The 22900-nt window shown below is 41.6% G+C and overlaps 1 protein-coding gene and 1 long non-coding RNA gene across 3 annotated transcripts in view; one reads left to right on the top strand and one right to left on the bottom strand.

The window, feature by feature from the left end:
- Positions 1-9950, bottom strand: part of LOC123329300 — a 38788-nt gene extending 28838 nt beyond the window's left edge. Inside the window, exon 1 of the long non-coding RNA XR_006544717.2 lies at positions 9609-9950. This is a non-coding gene — a long non-coding RNA (uncharacterized LOC123329300). The remainder of the gene's footprint in view (positions 1-9608) is intronic.
- SNAP25 (synaptosome associated protein 25) overlaps positions 9186-22900 on the top strand; it is an 83842-nt gene continuing 70127 nt past the window's right edge. For both annotated transcript variants that reach the window (XM_006071903.4, XM_006071904.4), the window contains exon 1: positions 9186-9338. The gene's annotated coding sequence lies outside the window, so the exon portion shown is untranslated. The remainder of the gene's footprint in view (positions 9339-22900) is intronic.

Here is a 22900-nt window from a genome sequence, read left to right as displayed (position 1 = left end):
ATTCTTGCTAATCCTGTTATCTTAAAATGTAAATTATGACAGTGGGTCTGCTCAGATCTTGACAACCTTGAGACATTCTTTTGATTTATTTCATAACTAATTTAAAAAGTATAGAACTCCCTTGTTTAGACTAGTAAGGGGGGCACTCTCCATCCCCCTTCTGATGTCTGTGTAAGAAGCATACTCTGTCCCCTTTCATACCTTAATAAAGCTCTGCTACACAAAAGCTCTTCAGTGATCAAGCCTGGTCCCTGTTCCCAAAGCTAAATCTTCTTCAGAGATCACAGATCCAACACTGTTCGCCTTAAGCGATCATACATGTAAAGCACACATCACAATGCCTAATAGCCAAGTACTCAATAATTGTAATTCACTAATAGAGTTTTGCCAAGAGAACACACGGGTCATAGCAAACACCCTCTTCCAACAACACAAAAGAAGACTCTACACATGGACATCATCAGATGGTCAACACCGAAATCAGATTGATGATATTCTTTGCAGCCAAAGGTGGAGAAGCTCTATACAGCCAGCAAAATCAAGACCGGAAGCTGACTGTGGCTCAGATCATGAACTCTTTATTGCCAAATTCAGACTTAAATTGAAGAAAGTAGGGGAAACCACTAGACCATTCAGGTATGACCTAAATCAAATCCCTTATGATTATACAGTGGAAGTGAGAAATAGATTTAAGGCCCTAGATCTGATAGATAGAGTGCCTGATGAACTATGGGTGGAGGTTCATGACATTGTACAGGAGACAGGGATCAAGACCATCCCCATGGAAAAGAAATGCAAAAAAGCAAAATGGCTGTCTGGGGAGGCCTTACAAATAGCTGTGAAAAGAAGAGAAGTGAAAAGCAAAGGAGAAAAGGAAAGATATAAGCATCTGAATGCAGAGTTCCAAAGAATAGCAAGAAGAGATAAGAAAGCCTTCCTCGGTGATCAGTGCAAAGAAATAGAGGAAAACAACAGAATGGGAAAGACTAGAGATCTCTTCAAGAAAATTAGAGATACCAAGGGAACATTTCATGCAAAAATGAGCTCGATAAAGGATAGAAATGGTATGGACCTAACAGAAGCAGAAGATATTAAGAAGAGGTGGCAAGAATACACAGAAGAACTGTACAAAAAAGATCTTCACGACCCAGATAATCATGATGGTGTGATCACTGACCTAGAGCCAGACATCCTGGAATGTGAAGTCAAGTGGGCTTTAGAAAGCATCACTACAAACAAAGCTAGTGGAGGTGATGGAATTCCAGTTGAGCTATTTCAAATCCTGAAAGATGATGTTGTGAAAATGCTGCACTCAATATGCAAGCACATTTGGAAAACTCAGCAGTGGCCACAGGACTGGAAAAGGTCAGTTTTCTTCCAATCCCAAAGAAAGGCAATGCCAAAGAATGCCCAAACTATCGCACAATTGCACTCATCTCACACGCTAGTAAAGTAATGCTCAAAATTCTCCAAGCCAGGCTTCAGCAATACATGAACCATGAACTTCCAGATGTTCAAGCTGGTTTTAGAAAAGGCAGAGGAACCAGAGATCAAATTGCCAACATCCGCTGGATCATGGAAAAAGTAAGAGAGTTCCAGAAAAACATCTATTTCTGCTTTATTGACTATGCCAAAGCCTTTGACTGTGTGGATCACAATAAACTGTGAAAAATTCTTCAAGAGATGGGAATACCAGACCACCTGATCTGCTTCTTGAGAAACCTATATGCAGGTCAGGAAGCAACAGTTAGAACTGGACATGGAACAACAGACTGGTTCCAAACAGGAAAAGGAGTACATCAAGGCTGTATATTGTCACCCTGCTTATTTAACTTATATGCAGAGTACATCAGGAGAAACGCTGAGCTGGAAGAAGCACAAGCTGGAATCAAGATTGCCGGGAGAAATATAAATAACCTCAGATATGTAGATGACACCACCCTTATGGCAGAAAGTGAAGAGGAACTCAAAAGCCTCTTGATGAAAGTGAAAGTGGAGAGTGAAAAAGTTGGCTTAATGCTCAACATTCAGAAAATGAAGATCATGGCATCTGGTCCCATCACTTCATGGCAAATAGATGGGGAAACAGTGGAAATAGTGTTAGACTTTATTTGGGGGGGCTCCAAAATCACTGTGGATGGTGACTGCAGCCATGAAATTAAAAGACACTTACTCCTTGGAAGGAAAGTTATGACCAACCTAGATAGCATATTCAAAAGCAAAGATATTACTTTGCCAACAAAGGTCCGTCTAGTCAAGGCTATGGTTTTTCCTGTGGTCATGTATGGATGTGAGAGTTGGACTGTGAAGAAAGCTGAGCACCAAAGAATTGATGCTTTTGAACTGTGGTGTTGGAGAAGACTCTTGAGAGTCCCTTGGACTGCAAGGAGATCCAACCAGTCCATTCTGAAGGAGATCAGCCCTGGGATTTCTTTGGAAGGAATGATGCTAAAGCTGAAACTCCAGTACTTTGGCCACCTCATGCGAAGAGTTGACTCATTGGAAAAGACTCTGATGCTGGGAGGGATTGGGGGCAGGAGGAGAAGGGGACAACAGAGGATGAGAAGGCTGGATGGCATCACCGACTCAATGGACATGAGTTTGGGTGAACTCCGGGAGTTGGTGATGGACAGGGAGGCCTGCCTGCTGCATGGGGTCACAGAGTCAGACACTACTGAGTGACTAAACTGAACTGAATAGGATATACATCAGGTGTAAGACTAGACCAGATAAATACCTCCTTTATCCTCTTTAAAGAAAAGAGTTTTATAAAAAGGATTTAAGAGGAAGAGGGTGGGAGAAATCAATTGGTGCATAAATAGCTTCAGTTTGAAATGCCTTTGATTCTTCAGATGAAAGAGTATTCAGTAAGAAGCTAGGAATATGTTTCTGAAGATCATGAGAGAAGGTGGGATTTGGAATATAAAGTGAAAGTGTTAGTTGTGTCTGACTCTTTGTGACCCCATGAACTGTAGCTCACCAGGCTCCTCTGGCCATGGAATTCTCCAGGCAAGAATACTGGAATTGGTTGCCACCTCCTCTTCCAGGGGATCTTCCCAACCCAGGAATCGAAACAGAGTGTCCTGCATTGCAGGTGGATCCTTTATCACCCGAGCAATCAGGGAAGCCCATACTTCAGAGAATTGTGGGAATAAAAAGAGATCACATGTGTGACAGTGCTTTACAATTTGTACAAATGTGAACAGTTCAATATTCTTCTCTTTGGCTTAGAGTATTAAAGTTTTCATGATGGAGAGTCAGGACATGTTCCATGGGTATATGGAGCTCCTAGAGGGCTTGTGCAGGGCTCAGGGAAATGTCCAGCTTGACGTGCGGGGCACCACAATTTTACTGCTTCAAATCAAACGCTGTGGAGAATGAGCAGTCAACAGAGAAGGTAGAGACAGGAGAGAGTGCATGGTAGAGCACTTTAAGAAATGGAATGAGTTGCACAAACTGTCAAGTGAAGTCAGAGGTTAAAAAGAAGGGCAGTCCACTGGATATGAGCAAGAGGTCACTGATGTTATCTGCTGAGATATTAGAGTGCCTTGCCCAGCCTGGTACCTGTTAGCTGGCAGAACTGCACTGCTTTTCATGGCCAACACTAACCGAATGAGCCCAGATAGCCTTGCTCCATCCCAGCCATATCCTGAATTATTCACACCAACCCATCCCCACCTGATTTTCACTGCCAGAGTCCCTGGCTCTTGGAATCAATTCTTATTGAAGATCTCACATCATCCCCTCAAAAACAGTAGCTGACATTGATATTGATATTCTGTTCTGACTTCTGGCTGACTCTCTCAAATAAATTTTGAGTGTTTCTTCTGACCTAATTTTTATTTATGCTCCTTATTAGGTATTGATCTCTGAATTCCCTCCTTGATTGAACTTGGCATTCTTTTATTTGGACTGTATTTCTTCTGCTTATCCCAAGTAATCATCTTGCCAGCCTAGATCTTGTCTTGAAATTCAGCCCAACCAAACATATGGTCAGTGATCCATAGACTCATCCCATTAGCAGCACGCTTGCATGCTAAGTCACTTCAGTCATGTCCAACTCCTTGCAACACTATGGACTGTAGTCCTCTAGGCTCCTATGTCTGTGGGATTCTCCAGACAAGAATACTGGAGTGGGTTGTCATGCCCTCCTCCAGGGAATCTTCCAAAACCTGTGGATAGAACTGGTGTCTCTTAGGTCTCCTGCATTGGCACATGGGTTCTTTACCACTAGTGCCACCTGGAAAGCCCATTAGCAGATGGAACCATAAAGCTGCTAAAGAAATTAGATATACACAAATCATAATATGTTGATGTTACCTGAAAAGTGAGGGTATGGGGGCTAATTTTGTCTGTCAACTTGACTGAGCCACAGGGTACCCAGATATCTGGTCAAACATTTCTCTGAGAGTCTCTTTGGATGAAATTAACATTTAAATCAATAGACTGATGAAGCAGATTGCCCTCCCTAACGTGGTGGGCCTCATCCAATCAGCTAAAGCCCTGAATAGAACAAAAAGGCTGATTCTCCCCCAAGTAACAGAATTCCTTTTGCCTGGCTTCTTTTAAACTGGGACACTGGCTTTTCCTTGTCTTCAGATTCAAACTGAAACAATGGTTCTCTATGAATCTTGAGCCTGCTGGCTTTTGGTCTAGACCTACACCATCATTGGCTTGGTGTCTTTGATCTCCAGCTTATTGACTCACCCTGCAGGTCTTGAGACTCATCAGCCTCTATCATCATGTGAGCCAAATCCTTGCAGTAAATGTCTTTGCATATATATATATGTATATACACACACACACATACATATACACACACATACTAGAGAACAAGAAGGGGGAGGGTAGTATGGGGGAGAGAGAATGTATGTCTCTCTATATATATATTCATTATCTATTGGTTCTGTTTCTCTGGAGAGATACAGATGGAGTAAGTTCAATGGGGCTGGCAGAGTCTGTACTAAAGCACAGTGATTCCAGTCTATACTAAAGCACAAATTCCAGCTGTATCATTTATTAGCTATGGTTAGGTTACTTAACCTCTCTAATCCTCAATTCCCCACTCTGTTTTACTAAAATCCCAATATATTCCAGTGTCAAGCATATGGCAGGTAAATGTTGAGTAATGAATGAATCAATACAGGTGAAGAAACCAGAGTCGTTAATTGATACATATTTCATTAGCAGCTAATGAAAAAAATCAACCTTTCATATTAAAGCAGAGTTATGTCACTACTTAAAGGAAAAGTTAAGAGTCTCATCAAATTGAGAGATTTACTTAATCATTACTTCACAATTTCCTTTTGAGTTGGTTATAATTTTTATCCCCATTTTACCTATGAGAGGACGAAGGTATAGAGAGGTTACAGACCTGATAAAACTCTTGAAAGACTTACTAAAGGAATATTGTGATTGCTTTCAAATAACCCTTTGAAAGTTTGCTAATTTCAGCTACTATCTTCTCCTTCCTTTTGTCCCTGTCACAGGGTTCTTCCTCCCTGCTTGACCACCTTCATATCTCAGTATGGGAGAGGGTCCTAGGATGCATTCATGTGCAAAAGGGACCTTATAATTTTGATGCATTAAGGACTAGGAGTTTGGAAGCACTCAGCATCTGTCAGCTAAGTACTTCTCTTTCCATCCTACAATGTTGTTCTTAGTAAGGAATGAGGTGTTATTTGAAAATTTGAGGTGCAGTCTTTTTTTTTTTTCCAACACAGCAACTCAGAAACAGAAACCAGTATCTTTAGTCCTCCATCTACCTCTTACAAGGTATGTCTCTGCCTCAGAGGTTTCAGGGAACAATGAGTTTAGATTTAGAGTATTACGTTTTCCCCAGCTACTATTAAGTCACTGTCTATAAATGCGGCGGGGATTGGGGTCAGAACTGGAAAAATGTATAAAGAGAAAGCAGCAAGTAAGCCACATGGAAAGGAAACCAAGGAATTAAAACGGTTGATCTGTCAAATTGTATATTCTTGTGCACTCACGATATTTTGAAATATTGTTCATGGGTATGATCTTGGAGAAGAGGGTTCTGAGCTGGGCTAGTTCTAAACTATTTGCAAAATGACTTTGGAAAGACCTTATAACATGTTATAAAAACTTTTTTATAATTATTCTTTGTGAGAGACAGTGAGAGTGAAGTCGCTCAGTCGTGTCTGACTCTTTTCAACTCCATGGACTGTAGCCCACCAGGCTCCTCTGTCCATGGAATTTTCCAAGCAAGAGTACTGGAGTGGGTTGCCATTTCCTTCTCCAGGGGATCTTCCCGACCCAGCAATCAAACCCAGGTCTCCCACATTGCAGGCAGACATTTTACCATCTGAGCCACCAGGGAAGTTTGTATCTTGTACCTTACCTGGGAGATATAAACTAAATATCTTACATCTGGAGTTACTGCAAACCGGAATACTTTGGCGCATGGTGTACCAGAAAAAGCTTTCAGAGACTAAGTTAGCATAGTGTAAATATCCATCCAGCAGAGCAGATAATTTTCTCATTACTCATCAAATGAGTTCCTAAGCATTCGTTGCTCTACATGTTGGATCTTTGTAGAAATAACTCACAGGCAGCTGAATCATTTCAGAGCAAATTTCCCATCACTTTCCTTCTCTGTATGGCTTAGGCCTTTATGGATCCTGAATAACATAAATATGCTGGTTCCCTACTGGCAAGGATGACTATGGATTTTTTTTTTAAATCAAGCAAGGAGAAAACCCTAGGGGGGAAATCTCATTATCATATTAAAATGCATTTACAGATGTCTGGTTTTCCTGAATAGACTTATATTTATCCAATGTCTATGTTTTCCAAATTTATTCTTTTCTCAGAACAAAATGAAGAACATCTCAAACAGCATCATTTTTCACAGAAGCACAAGAGAATGAGAAATGCTGCCTTCACCCAGCATAATCCTGTAGAGCTTGAGGTATTTTCTGTGATGCTTTGAATCAGTCTGACTCTCTTCTATACTGTGTAATTTTTAAAGATGTCAGTGTGGGGCATCAGCAGTTGAAAATTCAGAATACCAAGCCAGTCCTCCCCTGTGACTGCCACAGAGCTGTCGCCCACAGGATGAGCCTTCCTCACTGACGTAGGTACTTTTTCAGTTTTACTATTTTTTAATCTGGAAAATCCCCTACCTCCTCCATTCCTGCACAAAACTTTCTGCCTGAATGACTTTCAGACTGAGTGCCATACACATATTCCGTTTCTTCCCACTGCAGGCTCCCCAACCCCTCAACTTTTATGGGCTAAAAAAAAGTCACATTTAGAGGAAAAAAATTCTGATCATAAAGTGTTTTGCTGTGACATCAGTGCATTCGCCTTCACTTCTCCCAGCCCGTTCCAGCTTGCTCTACAACGAAGGTGACAGTTGTAACTAGGAATTTCATTGTCAAGTATCTGAGGACCAGGCAGATTCTCTTCTTCTTAACTGTATAAGAATCTTAAATGTTTAATGAAGTAAACACATTTCAGCAACACGTCCTGTTTTCAGAATCCAGCTTTAATAAAAACCCAAACACTATTTGTTAATTATTATTGAAAACATTAATATTTCAAAATACCCTTCGGTCAAGAAGTCTTTAAAGAGACAATAACATCCACTTATTTCAATTAAAGGTATTGCTTATTGAATTCTTACAGTTCTATTCGGTATAAATGTTCTCTTTACAACTCTGCTTCTCTCCTTTGTTTCTGGGATTCATTCTCTCTCTCACTCTCCTTGTGCATTAAAAACCTAAGCTGGCTCTCATGCCTCAGAGGGGGGTTGTGTGTTGCGGGGGCTGGGGGTGGAAGTTATACGTTGCCCCCCACCCAACCCCCAGACAAGGATTTTCCATCACCTAAAAGGGGCCATCAAATTTTAACACTGCGAGGCACGACTTCTAATCTCATTCTTCCCGGAAAAGTACAAACAGTTCCTCAACCGAGGTCCCCCCTCCCACGCGCTCCCCAGCTTGCCCTCCCCGCGGAGAGTCCCGCGACAGCCTCCCCAACACCTATGAATCATCCGAAAGGCTGCCACCGCGGGACTATTTGCATATGCGCCCTCCACCGCCCCTCCCCTTCTTGGCGCCTAAAGCACACAACAAAGAACAAGATTATTGCCTTATGATTATTCTTTTTAATCTCTCCTATGACCAGGACTACTAGCTTCTCTCGCCCACTTCTTGTTTTGAGCATCGGAAGGCCAGCCTCGTCTGGTACCCAGGGTTTGCGCACTGAATGAACCAGCAGAATTTTGTAGCGTCCCAGCATCCTTGAACCTGTAGCTGTTCACATACTACCGGCTCCCCAGAAGCCTAGTCAATCCTATAAGGAATGTACGGCGCCTCTGTGGACTCTTCCTAATAAGTTCAACATAAAACCCTAGGCTCCGATTGCAAATTCAACCCCAAACAGCGTCATCTATTTTGCCCTCCTCAAACAACTCTCAACTCCAAGCCTTGAACTCAGCAAACCCACGCTAGTTGGGTTAACTACCTGCCATTCCCTACCCTTTCCCCCAACTCCTTTGAAATCTCTGTGATGATTGCTCTGACGTACTTTAAAATAACGTGTACTAGTCTCTCTCCACAACTGACCACATTAATGCGAACTCCAAGCCCTCGATGCTACTTTGATAAAATGAAGAAATCACTCATAAAAATAGCAACCCACGTAGCCTGACCATATATGGAGCTGGTGGGGGTTGACAGGGATGCCCCTTCGGACCAGCTTTTTTAGAAAAAGCAAATTGCAGCTGAAATCCCCCACCCTCTTACTCCTCCTCTGCCTTCCTCTTCCGTTTCATGACTCAACCAAAGACTCAACTCAGCAGGGGAAATTTTTTGTATATATATAATCGCATATAGTCCATGTATATAACACATATACATACAGACACACACCTATACAAACAAAACAATATCAGAAGACCAGTCGCGAGATAAATGAATTTGCCCGTGCCCGGGTGTTAAAGTGGAATCATAAGAATAGTCCCGTTTGGGTGTTTATAAAAAACTAAAATACAAAGCTTTGCAGTAAAGCGAGCTGGGAGCTGAGTCAAGCGCTCAGTACCTCGCGGCTCCTCCCCTCCCACCCCCGCCCGCGTCCTCCCCCCGCCCTCCCCTAAACACACTTCCTCCCCGCCCCTCCAGGAGATGGCTATTAAAAGCTGCTGACGTCAAAAGGGACGGCCATCTTTGATGAGGGCAGAGCTCACGTTGCATTGAAGACAAAACCTCGGGGAGGTCAGGCGCTGTCTTTCCTTCCCTCCCTGCTCCGCGGCTCCTTCACACTTGGAACCTGCAGGGGCCGGGCGAACACCACCCTCTGGAGAAGCCAAGGTAAGGAGACCCCATCCCCAGGTCGTGGTTCTGGCACTGGCTGGCTGCATACCCAGAAGGGACCACAGCTGGACAGACCAAGTGAGCTTGGGTAAATACAAGAATTTGTGCACTCAGGGTGCGGTATTCCGTGTGTGCACGTCCGGCTAGACTCCCGCCTAGGGCTTTATAAAGTGTTTTCGAGGTGAGCTGCTTGGGGAAGGGGTGAAAGGGGATAGTGCAGATGGAGCGATGGGGTGGAAGCGCAAGAATACGTACGGAATAACTTACTCTTTTGAAACAGTAGTGGGACCCTCTGTCTCTTCCATTTTGCGGTGCAGTTTTCAGAGATGTTTAGGCTGCTGGGTTTTTTTTTTTTTTTTTTTTTTTCATTCTGTAGATCAAAACAAACCAACCCTGTCGTTCTGACCTTATTATCATGACTGCTGTCGTTAGGGAGCTATTATCCAGGGAAGAATTAGGTAGAAGGCAGGGTGTGGGCGCTGGGAGGCGAAAGAAAGAGGAGTTCCCGCCCCGGGCAAGCTGAGCTGCAGCCGCCACAGCAGCCTCCATGCCCCATAGACTTGATTTATGCCGCCTGCTCCACGTCAACAGCAGGCTGGCGGAAGGCGGACGGGTAGTGCTGGGTGGGAGGGCTCTGCGGAAGACTGGCGGGGGCGGGGGCGGGGGCTCGGGCTCGCCTCCGGGACTGCGGCGGCCCGTGCTCAGCACCCTGGACAGCAACACCAGGGGCCTGCGTTGGCGCCCGCGACCTTTCAGCACCGCGGATAGCGGTCCGGCCACAGCGCCGCATTTACCTGCGGCAGAGACGCCTGGCCAGGGCTAGAGGTTTCAGGCCAAACTGCTTCTCTGAGACTCCGATCTCTCGGATATCCCTAATAGAGCAGGCATAGTAGGTTAAAAGGAAAAAATAAATCCTTCCTACCGGACCCCTCTGCAGGCAATTACCAGTTCCCATCCTTAGCTCCTGCATAGCTTCAGAAAAAAGTCTACTTATGAAAATTTTCTGTGTTACCCTCTCCCTCTCCTTACCCCCGCCTTTTTAAGGTAGAAAATAAACACATTTTTTAAGATCTGTACTTATCTTCCAGTAGGAAATCAGGGGTTTTATTTATTTATTTATTGACACAAAATAGATCTGTCTACAGATCCTAGGTGGTCATGGATAGGGTATATACGAAGACGCCAACACGATCTGTTTATAGGAATGTTATATCTTTTGACATGTATCTATTTGATAAAAAATATGGGGGTAATTGAACTAAGCAAAATCAACTTCAATAGTGAATCCCTCTTCTTCTCCTTTATCTTTGTAATTAGGCATGAACAGAAGCACATACCCATAAAAAATACATCTCTAAGAAATATTATGGGTCTTGCAGGGTATAGATTTAACCTCTTTGGCCGTGGTTTCAGAATGAGAGGAAGTGTTTCCTATGGACATTGGTTATCTCAGGATAATTTTCTGATTTTGACAATATTAAGACTGGTTTTCCTCAGGAGAATCCAACTGTGTCCTTCAATGTGATGCAGATGGAAGGACCATGGTGTTAGACTGAAACTGGACTCTGACCTAAAGATCTGTGATTTCCTTTACAGCACTGCGGGATTTTGCTGAGGCAGTGATAAGTACTTTAACTATTTTCTATTCTGACATTTTGAGCCTCTGAGTGAACAAAAATTGTTACAGGGATATTTCCAGCCATTTGGTATGGACAAAAATCAATATAAAATGACTAGGAACAAAACTGTGCTCACTGACTAGTTGTTAAATAAGAGTAACAGCATCATGTGTAAGAATGTAGATACCACACATTAAATAAACGTTAGCATGATCCCTTGAAAAGTCTTAAAATAAGATCCTATATTGGGGCTAGTTAGTCATTAAGTCCAGTCATTTATATGCTGGAGGTGCTCAAATGCCCTATCCACATAGAGAAAGTACTTTTCATTCCTGGCTATTTATTTACTACTGTTTTACAGTTTTTTATGGATAACTATGTGGTTCCATGTAAGTATATATTCAACTGTTGTTGGATACAAATGTAAAATTATTATTTAAGTGTATGTAACTGCTTGGATGAATTTTATAACTCTGCAGTCTACAGATGAAATAAACAACTGTGTTTTAGTGATGGGAGGAGGGGAGACAAGATGGCTAGGAGTCTTTAAAAATGCTTTGACTCCATGCTGCATGTCCAGACAGCTCTCTGCGTAGTTGCGACAAATGAAAAAGCTCAACGCTTCCGGAATTACGTGCTTGGTCATTAGTAATTACTGCTGGGTTTGTCTGCTAGTGGAAGACTGGGATGGTGGGGCAGAGGTAGAGGACTGCAGTGAAGCTGGCGAAGGGCACAGATCTGGGAGGAAGTGTTGATGTGCACAATTATGGAGCTAATGGCTTACTGAGAAGTTAAACAGAAATGTAATTGAAACATGAATTTTAACATTTACATTATGGATAAGCTTCAGGAAAAAAAAAATCAAGATATTTCCTACCTTAAGTTTTAAATTTAAAAAATCCAGGGCGATACAGTGAGAAGAGGCAGAAGCAGATGGATGTAAAGACTTGCCAGGAAACATTAACACAGACCTTCTAATGGTACCTGCCTGTTTGCTCGCTGGAATTTTCTGCTTTACCACCTTGGCATTCAGAACGTGAAACAGTTTGTAATCTTATTAACCTCTCCATGGTAAAATCTGCCAAGAATTCACTATCTTATTTTCACTTTGTTAAACATGCATGACCACACATGCACAAACACAGTACCAACTGCCCCTGAATTAGATTATATAAAGACACTTCTAAAGTCTTAAGTCTTGACCATCAACCAGAAGACTGAGGTGTCTGCCAGTAGCACCTCTTCTTGTAGCAGGCAGCCTTCAGCAGATCATGTAGGTGTCGGTGATTAGGAGAAATGAGAGATAATTTGAGAGAGAAGTTGAGAAAGAAGATATGAAGGATTAAAAATAGATGAATCTGCTTTTTATATGATGCACTATGAATAAACTTTTTCTCACATCATGGAACTGATTTACAGCTCTATAAAGGGAAGAAAATTGGTTTTTTCAGCCTCAGTGCTAGATACATTTCTGCAATGTCATCCCTTGTCAGCAGAGACAAACCTGATTGAAAGATATTGATCAATCAGTGAGCACCAGATACATAAATGAACCCCACTGAAGATATAAAATCTCATGCTTATATGGTTTTTGACTTCAATAAGTTTAACATCTAGTATTCTTAATGAAAACAATAAACAACAAACATTTGTAAATAATACCAGAAAGAAAATACAACAAAACAGTAGAAGGAAAATCATGAGGGAGTATATAATTATTTGCTACGTCAATGTGACCAAAAGTAAGGAATGAAAATTCTTAGGGCAATATTTCAGTGGACTAGAATGGTCTGAGAGAAGAAACAGAACCTGAGCTGGCTTTTGGAGGTTGGAGAGAGGTGGGGGGAAGTCTGCCAAGTAAAAGTTACAGCATAGGTAGAACTACAAGTTAAACAAGCTCAAGTTATGCTCAGTAGACCCTAAAAATGCCCATCTATTTGGGTGGAGTGGGAGGCTTGTAAAGGGGAATATGCTAGAACAGTGAGTTAGAGTCATCTATGAAAGGCCTTGAATGCTACACTGAGGAATTAGTGCTTTATCCTTTGAAGATGATTTCTGAGCAGAAGCTGATGTACAAAGTAGGAATGTCTTTTTTTAGCATTTTGGAATTGCTGTTGACTGAATGGAATTAAATTTGCATTCTCTCATAAATAGACAGTGACAAAGTGTTATCATAAAGGATGATGAATTAAAAAAATAATAACCAGTCCTCATTTAGTCATCTGTTAAGATCACCCTGCATGGAGGGAACGGAGACTCAGATATAGAGAATGGACTTGTAGGAGAAGGAGAGAGTGGGTCAAATGAAGAGAGGAGCATCGACATATAAACACTACCATGTGTAAAATGGATAGCCGGGAAGTGGCTGTGTCACGCAGGGAGCCTGCCGTGTGCTCTGGGATGGCCTAGAGTGGTGGGATGGGAGGAGAGGAGGGGAAATATGTGTAATGATGGCCAATTTGCTCTGTTGTACAGCAGAAGCCAACATAATACTGTAAAGCAGTTTTCCTCCAATAAAAAAATAAAGGAAACCAGATATCTCAAAAAATAATAAATTTTAAGAAAGATCATCCTGCAGTATACACATGGGCTTCTAAGTCCTACCCAGAAGTTAATTGTAAGTTTCAAATTTTAATTACTGACTGGAACAAATTATTCAAGATGAGTGTCTACCAAGAAGGTTGAGAATCAGGTCAGAAATCTGGAGATGAGAGATATCCAGAAGGTACACTTGAATAATAAACATGTGGAACACTCTTGTGGACTCTCTGAGTATTCTGCATTGTCGAATACACTAACTGGATAGATGGGGAAAGAGGCCAGGTTTTCTATTCATGTTTCAGGCAGCATGACACATACAACCAGTTCCCAGTGGCCAAAACTGGAGAAAAAAGAAAGGAAGGAATAAAAGATGCTATGATAAAAGTTTGAAAAACTGAGGTAAAATGGGCAGTATATCATATTTCTTTCCCTACCATCCTAGCATCCTAGCTGAATTTTGCTGATTACTGTCACTCCAGGGCTTGCTTGAGGTCTGAGCTATACCCATTTTGTTTTTAATCTTGTGGTTGCTACTCTCACAGCAGAGCTTCACAATTCCAAATTCTGATGGAACTGCTGAACCCGAAATAGTCCCTGGCTTCGTGTGGAAAAATAAATGGCAGTTGCAGACATAGATCTTGTTGCTATTTCAATTCTCGCTCAGAAGTGTCAAGGGACTATTCTCATCTGTTCTTCACCAAAACACTGGCAGGAGAGACATCCTTAGGATAACATGTTGATTTCCAAGTTGACTCCCTGGGGCAAAATTGCAGATAGTGACATTTGATGCTTTAGAAGGTCAGACTGATGGTTATTAAACTGAGTGCAGAGGGCCTTCCAAGTTATTAAGTAGAAGGGAGGAGATAGGACAGAGCACTGAGGAAACAGAACATGGTCAGTGGAGAAAGTTTTTTTAAAAGTAATCTTACAAAAGGAAAGAGGCTTCGGAGAAATTTCCAGAGAATGCTGTCTGCACTTTGAACTCTTCAGAATTACTATCATTGCTGTAATGATAATAGCTACTTGTTTCTACATAATTTTCTTCACAAGGATCTCAAAGCACTTCACCCAATATAAAATCCAAGCAGTTTCTAATGTCTAAATAAATGATGCAAACCATAGTCAGTTCATATATGATATTAGTAACATTTAGTAAGCCATAAATCTGAGAACAGAGATACCCAAAGCAGTGATTAATCAGAATAGGTCTGTGGGGGAGAAGAGTGAACCTCTAATTAAAAGCTTTTACCTGTGCTAGCTCACGGAACCCTCGTAACAGCCCTGTAGTCAGGGTACCATTATTGTTTCCATTTTACAGAGGAGGAAACTGAGGCAAAGAAAGGCTAAGTAACTTGCCTAACATCACAGAGCAGAGCCAGGGTTTAAATGCAGTCCGTGTGATTTCAGAGTCTAAGCTATACACTCTGCGACCTCTTGCATCATCTACATTTTTCATGTTGGCCAAATAGGGCACAGAATATACATGATTTTTTGTTTGTTTGTTTGCAGTATCTTTCCCCTTTCACTTTGATGGCAGAGCATGATGGCAAGGATGCTTGCTGATCAGGAGCCAGGAGATCTGGATTTAGACCCAAAGCAACTGCTTTTTCTTTTCTTTTTATTTTTTGGTAGATTTTTTTAAAATTTATTTATTATTATTATTATTAATTTACAATATTGTATTGGTTTTGCCATACATCAACATGAATTTCTTTAAATGAATCATTCGACCACTATTGAATGGTGGAACTGAGTTCCACTTGGAACTCAATTTCTTCATCTACTGAATGACAGAATTGAATGAATGTTTTCCAGTATCCTTACCATATTAATGAAGTTAATGAAATCAGTGGTGAAAAGTCTAGGTGGGTGAGTCTGAGATGGTTACCTGGTGGTCTCAGAGGTGACTGCCTAATACTGCTTCAGTAACTGACCTGACTGCCTCTCTCAATGTAAGATTAATTATATCCACCGCGCCTCTGCTCCTCAGTGTTTCTCTCTCTTTTTTCCCCCTCAATAATTTCTTTGACATCATCTTTCTGAGGCCTTTCTGGTCAGACTTAAAAAATCCTGACTTTTTTCTCAAAGCCCTAATCTGAGTCATCACTGCTTTGGGGGATCTCCCCTCCTCAATCAGATTTATTGCTGTCTGGCACAGACTGTTTTATTCAACCTGCCTAAACTTTATAATTCTTCTTTCAACCCAACTAACTGTTTTTAAAATTTTCTTTCTAAACCCCCTTTTGATCATGTCTTCTGTCTGATTTAAAGCCATTTATTAGCTGTTATATCCTCATTCTTCTTTCTTCTCCTACCTCTTAGAAAAGGGGAGACAGAAGCTTTTTATAGAGTCTGTGAGATCATAAGTACTTAAAAAGCAACATTTTCATATGAACTGAATTACATGATTTAAGTAGCCAGCTCAAAAACTAATAAAATTTGGAGGATGGGGAGAAGGTGGTGAAATAACATTACAAAAAAGTTTCAAGCATGAGGGACTAGGAAAGAAGGAAGCTTTAAAGGCTATGAGATTTAAAGTTCAGAGGTTACAGCTGGCGGTACAATATATGTTAATTAAATTCATAGTCACGTGTGGATTAAATTCACAAGTTCCAGAAAAGCCTTGTTCCCCTTGTTGCTATAACCTCATTCTTACTGCAGACTTCAGCATCTTTCCATCAAAGCAAAGCATGAGGATATGCTAACTGATTTTCTTACTGCTGACTCACAGAGGTTAGTTTCAGCAGTGATTAACTAATGAGAAGAACAAATCTGTATCCCCAAAAAGAGATGGGGAAAAATCCTATTGAAGTGTTAGTGCTTCCTTTTAAATGCTTAACAACCATTCTGGAAGAACTCAAAGTGAATTAACAATGCTCAGACTGGATTGGTGCTGAATGACAGCTGCGCTGGGTTTGTGAATTGCTTTCTGTGGTTTTGAAAAATAAATTTGATCCTCTTAGTTAGTAAAAGAAGCTGAAGTATTATCCCTGTGAAGGGAAAATTAAAACAACTTACTTATCTTTTATTCTATTGTTGGGTTTTTGTTACTGATTTTATTTGGTTCCTATTACTGAAAGGGGCTTCCCTGGTGGCTAGACTGTAAAAATCTGCCTGCAATGTGGGAGACCCAGGTTTGATCCCTAGGTTGGGAAGATCCCCTGGAGAAGGGAACAGCCACCCACTCCAGTATTGTTGCCTGGAATTCTCCAGGACAGAGGAGTCTGGTGGGCTATAGTCCATGGGTTAGCAAGAGTCAGACACAACTGAGCAACTATTGTGTTATATTACCCAGAGATGGCTAATTCTTATATCATAAATTGAGACTGCACTTTCTGTCCGCTCACCTCATTTTCCAAAATGGTCCATTTCATACTTGAAGAAAAGGTTGTTTTCCTTCTAGAATGGTTCTAGGTTCAACAAAATGCCTATCTTGTCCCAGTTTCCCCATCATTTTCTATATCCAAATGACCCTAATTATAGATTTTGAACTTGAGAGATGATTTTTTATGCCTACAGGCTTGAGTGAGTGGTTTCTGTCCTTTACTGATGACATGTAAGAAAACAAAAGCCTCTCAGCTGCCCCCAGAGGCCAGAGTTTCCCTGGACTCCTGCCTCATCCCTATTCTAGAGAAATCTCTCAGTGAAGCTTAGAGAGTCTGCAAGTTGAACAGAATTCCCTTTCCACGGAGAATCTCAAGCCAAATTGCTGATCTCTTTTATTCATGTTCTGTACAGTTTCAAAGAATAGTGACTGACAAATTGTGAAGCAGTATATTTTTTAAATTTCGCTGAGGTTTGTCTGACAGCCAGTTAGAGGCAAATCACATTGCAGCATAAACAGAAAGTAGAGGGAAATAAATGCCAGTATGTCTGCTAGGAAGAACACTGGCAAAAGATTTCAATATGCAATAGTTCTATTGAGTGAATTTCTTCATTTTCATAGGACAGTCCATTATAACTTCATTATGATACTAGAAAGCAAGATAGTATTCCTGATTTATGCTTGAGAAATTGCTGAATATATGAACTTTTTCCAATTTCAAAGTGACTATCCCTCTATTCCCTCCTCAAACATAAATCAGCTGTCATTATAGCACTCTTCACTAATTAATTCAACAAATATTTATTGAACGTCTCTCTTGTCCCAGGAAAGCAGTACTGGTTAGTGAAGATAGAGCAGTGAATAAAACATACATGATTCTGCCTTCAGTGTATTTTTGCTGGGCATCCGTTCTTGATGTATTTTTCTTTTAGAAGACACATTTCACATAGACTCCCTTTTAGACTCAAGGACATGAACCCAACTTAGAAAAGTATTTGGCTCTCTGTCCAAAATATATAACTGATTGAAAGTTTCTACTCAGTGATCAGTGTCCATGGAAAGGTTGCCATCATAAGCAAAATGTATCCTTAGCCATCTAGGAACTTAGTAAATATCTAAGATATTCCTGTGTGCAAATTTGTCTCTATTTGTGTGGCAACAAATTAGGATATCACTAAATTTCCTTTATATTCCTGTTATATTACAGTACCCCAATCTCTCCCTATATAGACCATTCCCCACCACTCATGGGGAGAATAGGTCAGGCTTCAAGAAATATAGTATTTTCTAGGCCAGAAAACCTAGCCCCAACTATAAAATTCATGGCACAAAGCAAGAATAGAGTGACTGAGAAAAACAGCAACATCTTTTAGGTGACAGTACCTCCCAAGCCAATCCACTCCCCTCCTCTGAAAACTCCCTTAAACAAGTTTCAAAGATTCAGGAACAAACAGAAGAATGTAATGATCTCTCAGCTCTTGCTTTTCAGAATCTACCTCTCCTTACCAATAAGCAATGCTCCCATCTTCCTTATAAGATTTATCACATTGCTTTGTAATTATGTACTTGTGAATTTCTCTACCCTAACGGACTATAAAGGTCTTTGAGACCAAGGGCAGTGTCTTAACCATCTTTGAATCCTCAGCACTTGTAACAATTCCTGTCACACACCAGGTATACAGGAAAAGAATGAGTGAATGGGAATGCCAACTACCCCTTTGCAGCAAATTCTACCACTGTAAGTAATTTCTTCTTTTATTGATCAGATATTATGATCAGAACAACTCAGAAATACAGATTCACCCTAAATGTTGGAAAAAAATTATGTCCTAAAGAATTACGTTTGTTCATCCCAACTAGCTGCCAAAGTTTGGCAAATAATTAATTTTTCTGACCTGCTGTTTTATCACCTATGAGTCAAGAGTTAAAATGCTAATGAAGAATCAGAAGGATCTCAAGAAAAACCTTACTAAAAGTAGGTTTATATTCAGATATGAAAAACCACTGAAGACCATGAAGAATATTGCCTATGAGTGATTTAGGCCAGTTTCACATATAAAGCCAAGCTATTTAACATATATAAGCTGTTAAAATTCTTTACTTTTTGTTAAGATAGAAAGGATATTTTTGCTGCCTCTCTTCGCATGTTTCCTGAGACATATAGTCAGTGGAGACAGATTGGTAGCTTCAGCTCACTCTTGTTTTTGAGGCCATGTATTTTGCTCACTTCTGTGATGCAGTGGTGGCCTGGTATATACAAACTCTCCATGTTGAGTTAACTTCTGAGAAAATGTCCTCCAAACACAATAATTTCTAACTTGTCCTTTCAAACATCCAGTGTCCTCTTGCCTAGGAGAGAAAACTAAACTGAGACATGATGTGGTAAATTAGTCCCATTTATCATCCACCTGCCAATGCAAGACTCAGGTTTGATCTCTAGGTCGGGAAGACCCCCTGGAGAAGGAAATGGCAACCCACTCCAGTATTCTTGCCTGGAAAATCCCATGGACTGAGAAACCCGGCAGGCTATAGTCCATGAGGTTGCAAGACAGCTGGACATGACTTAGCAACTAAACAACAATCGCTAAGAAAAAGCCATTACTAACGGAGTGCTGAATTTTGCATCCCCCTCCCCCGCCCCCGCCAGTCCTTCTCTTGAAACAAGTCTAAAACCACTGAGCGGTTACTCTGTGCCCTACTTTCCCCAGCTGAGTGAAGGCACCACTTGTTGGCCACCAGACTTGTTGCATGCCCACAGTACACTGTGCTAGACCTTGGCGTACGTTATCTCATTTAATTTCCATGGCAACCTTAAAAGCCTTTGGAATTTTTGTCTCTCTGACTGCAAAGCCCATGCTTTTCCCTACCACCTCATAAATTTTCTCATGAGTCGCACACAATACATTGGGATCTTCTTTTAGAAAATGTGCTCTGATGTACAGAACATGAGTCAGCCAAATCTGAAGAATTCTGTCCTCTGGACGAAAAAGTTCAGGTGAGATATGGTGATGTGCGCTACCTGGAGAAACTCATTGAGTGCTGAATCAAGTATCAGAGGGCTGCATACCCAGCCCATCCCTGCCGCTTCAGTTATATCACCCTGACCAACTTGCCCAGCTTGGACTGAGCCTCAGTTTTCACATCTGTGTGAAGAAAGCAGTGGCAGCCTTGCATGTGTCTTGTGATGCTATGTGATGCTGAGCTTGTGGAATATTGTTACCTGCCCCAGGGAAAGAAGGAACTGGTGTCATCATGTTCCACTGTCCACCGTTTGTGGTGCCAGACGTCCAGTGTTCTTTATCGCAGGTCGCATAAAGGCTGTGTGCTTCTCTTCCTCTTTGTAGTGTGGGTGTTGCTTATGGAAACAGCAGGTCACACTACCACATTATTCTTTTGTCTTCAGCAGCATGCACGATAAAATGGAAAAACATGTCAACAGTCTTTGGTTTTTCTATTTGTGCAAGGATTTTTCAAATGCTTTTGAATAGCACCTCTGCTCTGGGAATGGCTTTGTGAGTCTCAGGATAGCTTTTGGAAATGAAGAAACTCGGGCTATGCTTTATCAAAGCACTGGTCCCCTCTTGCTTAAGGCCTTAGGTGTTAAGGCCCTTGAGGAGTTAGAGATGATATGCAAAATTCCCTGCTCTGCTTTAGCTTAAGAAAAAAATCTGCTGTAAGTTAGTGAACTGTTGCTGAAGCTACGTCTGTTGGCTTCATTTTGTATTGAGTGTTAATGTTTTTGTTGGGGACCATTGGGCTCCTTATTAAATATTGTACGTGGGCATGTGTGTTTTTGTATATGCACATAATATATAGGCAGAGAGGTACAAACACAGACTGTCTTGCAGCCAGCTCCAGGTATAAGATTCCTACATATGTCACCTCATCAAAACCTTTACCTTTATTCATGAAAACCAATAAATATAAAATCAAATATATAATAGAACGAGTCATGTGAACTGCAAAATGTATGCTCCAGCCTGCATTCACAGAATGATTTCCCTCCAAAGTTGGAAAATGCTCCCAAAGCAATTCTCTATGCAGCAGTGACCTTACATTTTGGGGGAATTCTTGCAAATTGAGACTCACGAAAGGAGGAAGGGCTTCAGAGATAAGTGTACTCAGGCACAGCAAGAATATCTTGGGTCCTGGCTTCCCCCTTATCCCTCCCAAGATGCAGAACATGCCTCAGAAGATTTGCAGCTTGGAGGAGCAGAAAATGTAACCTCTCTGTGGATAAGAAAAGGAAAAAGCCAAATGGAGGACTGGGCTCTACTTGCTCACTGCCTGTTTCCCATCTTACAAAGCACTTAAGTTGGGTGTTGGAAGGGCAAATAAAGAAAGGAGTGGAAGGAATGGTGGAAACTATCTTCCCGAAGAGTGAAGGTTCCCATTTTAAGGGATGAGGGAGAAATTAACGAGTCTGAGAGGCAGAGAATGGACGCTCCTTCCACACAGCTAATAAGAGAGGAAACTTGAGTTTTCAGATCCCAAGCACAATACTGCTGACCCTCCACAGTCATTGCTCTTTACTCTGGGACATTGGCTCTCAAACTGTCATCTCTGTACCAGCTACATCAGTGTCCCCCGAGTTTGTTAGAAATGCGGTTCTCAGGCCCTATCCCGTCCCACTAAGTCTGAAACTTTAGGGATGGGGCAAGAGCCTTCCTGTTTCATCACTTCCAAGTGATTCTGATACATGCTGCAGTTTGAGAACCAATAGCCTTTAGTAGGTCCTTCAAGTTTTCACACTGATCTTGAACAGGGTCTGATGAGGATGAGGCATTTCCCCTGTTCTCTGCCACACAGAAGCTGTGCCTAGGTATTTGGAGAGAGAAGTCCTGTTCTGGGCCTTTGGTTAGAAGTCTCCACTCACTCTTCTGACGTAGTTAATATATGGATGCTGTTGCCCATCAGAATGAGTTTGAAGGATGAGGAAGACAAATGTCCACAGAATGAAGACAGGGGTCATGGGTGGGGAACGTAGGGCTCCTTTGTTATCTTTTCGCCCCTGCAACAATCTCTGGCTCTTAGATTCTTCCTCCGCAAACTTAGAAAAATTTAACATCTCGCCAAATGACATTGTAGCCCCTTCTTTCTGCAGTTCCAGCCTGCAGCCTCTGAAGGATACCAGAGAGGAAACAGTACCCACTGTGCAAAGAATAAAGCACTTCTCCATGCCTTTGCTTTGGGCGCTTCAATAAACTGCCGCTGGTGCAAGAAGGGAGCCTGACCTTTTCCACTCATCCCGCAATGTTTTGTTTTCTGCTCTGGATCAGAGCATCAACTGTCCTTAGAAAAAGGATCCTGACAGCTCACATTAGGATCTGTGTGATTTCTGTCCTCAGCTCACATAGAACCATAGGTTTGAGCTATGGCAGAATGTACAGATGGCATTTAAAAAATAATAATAATAACAAATGCCCAGGCTCAGAGCTAAATTATTTACCAAGCCACAGGGTGAGCATTAAGCAGGACTCCTGACTCACAGTTCAGTGCTCTTCTCCTGTCCTGGTCTTCCTTGCCAGTCCTGCCTCAGCTCTTCCAAATTTCCTCTCCACTCAGGAGATGTCTCAATCTGCTGTTCCCCTCAGAGATCTCAGGCTTCAAATGGTGACCCAACATTTATAAAAGCATTTGAGGAACATTTTGATTCTGAGCTGCCAGGTAGAGCATCCTAAAATGATTGGCTATATTGCTTGTGTCTACTCGGGTTTTGCACATGACAGAAAAACCCAAATATGAGTTATTTAGGCAAAAATGGAGATGAATGGTTGCTCAAAGAATCTGAGTAAATGTTGAACAGCCAAACCATGAGAAGGACAGAGAGGTTGCTGGAATTCAGGAACAACCCAAACCTAGTGTTTAAGCACCTCCAAGGCTCTCCTGCTGCCTCGTGTCAGTGCTTCCTTCTGTACACTGAGTGCACTTTCTCTCCTTAAAAAGTCAGTTCCTCCCTCCAGGTACCAGGAACGTGGATGCCTAGTTTGTGCTCCCTGCACATCCACTGTTGACAACGGACGGCCCTCTATTGTCTATACCCCATGTTAAAAGCTCTCAGAACAGCTCTGGCT

This window comes from Bubalus bubalis, chromosome 14 (assembly GCF_019923935.1).
Source record: "Bubalus bubalis isolate 160015118507 breed Murrah chromosome 14, NDDB_SH_1, whole genome shotgun sequence".
NCBI classification, from domain to species: Eukaryota; Metazoa; Chordata; class Mammalia; order Artiodactyla; family Bovidae; genus Bubalus; species Bubalus bubalis.
Note: the sequence above shows the minus strand (reverse complement) of the source record. Positions and strands in the feature narration are given on the sequence as shown.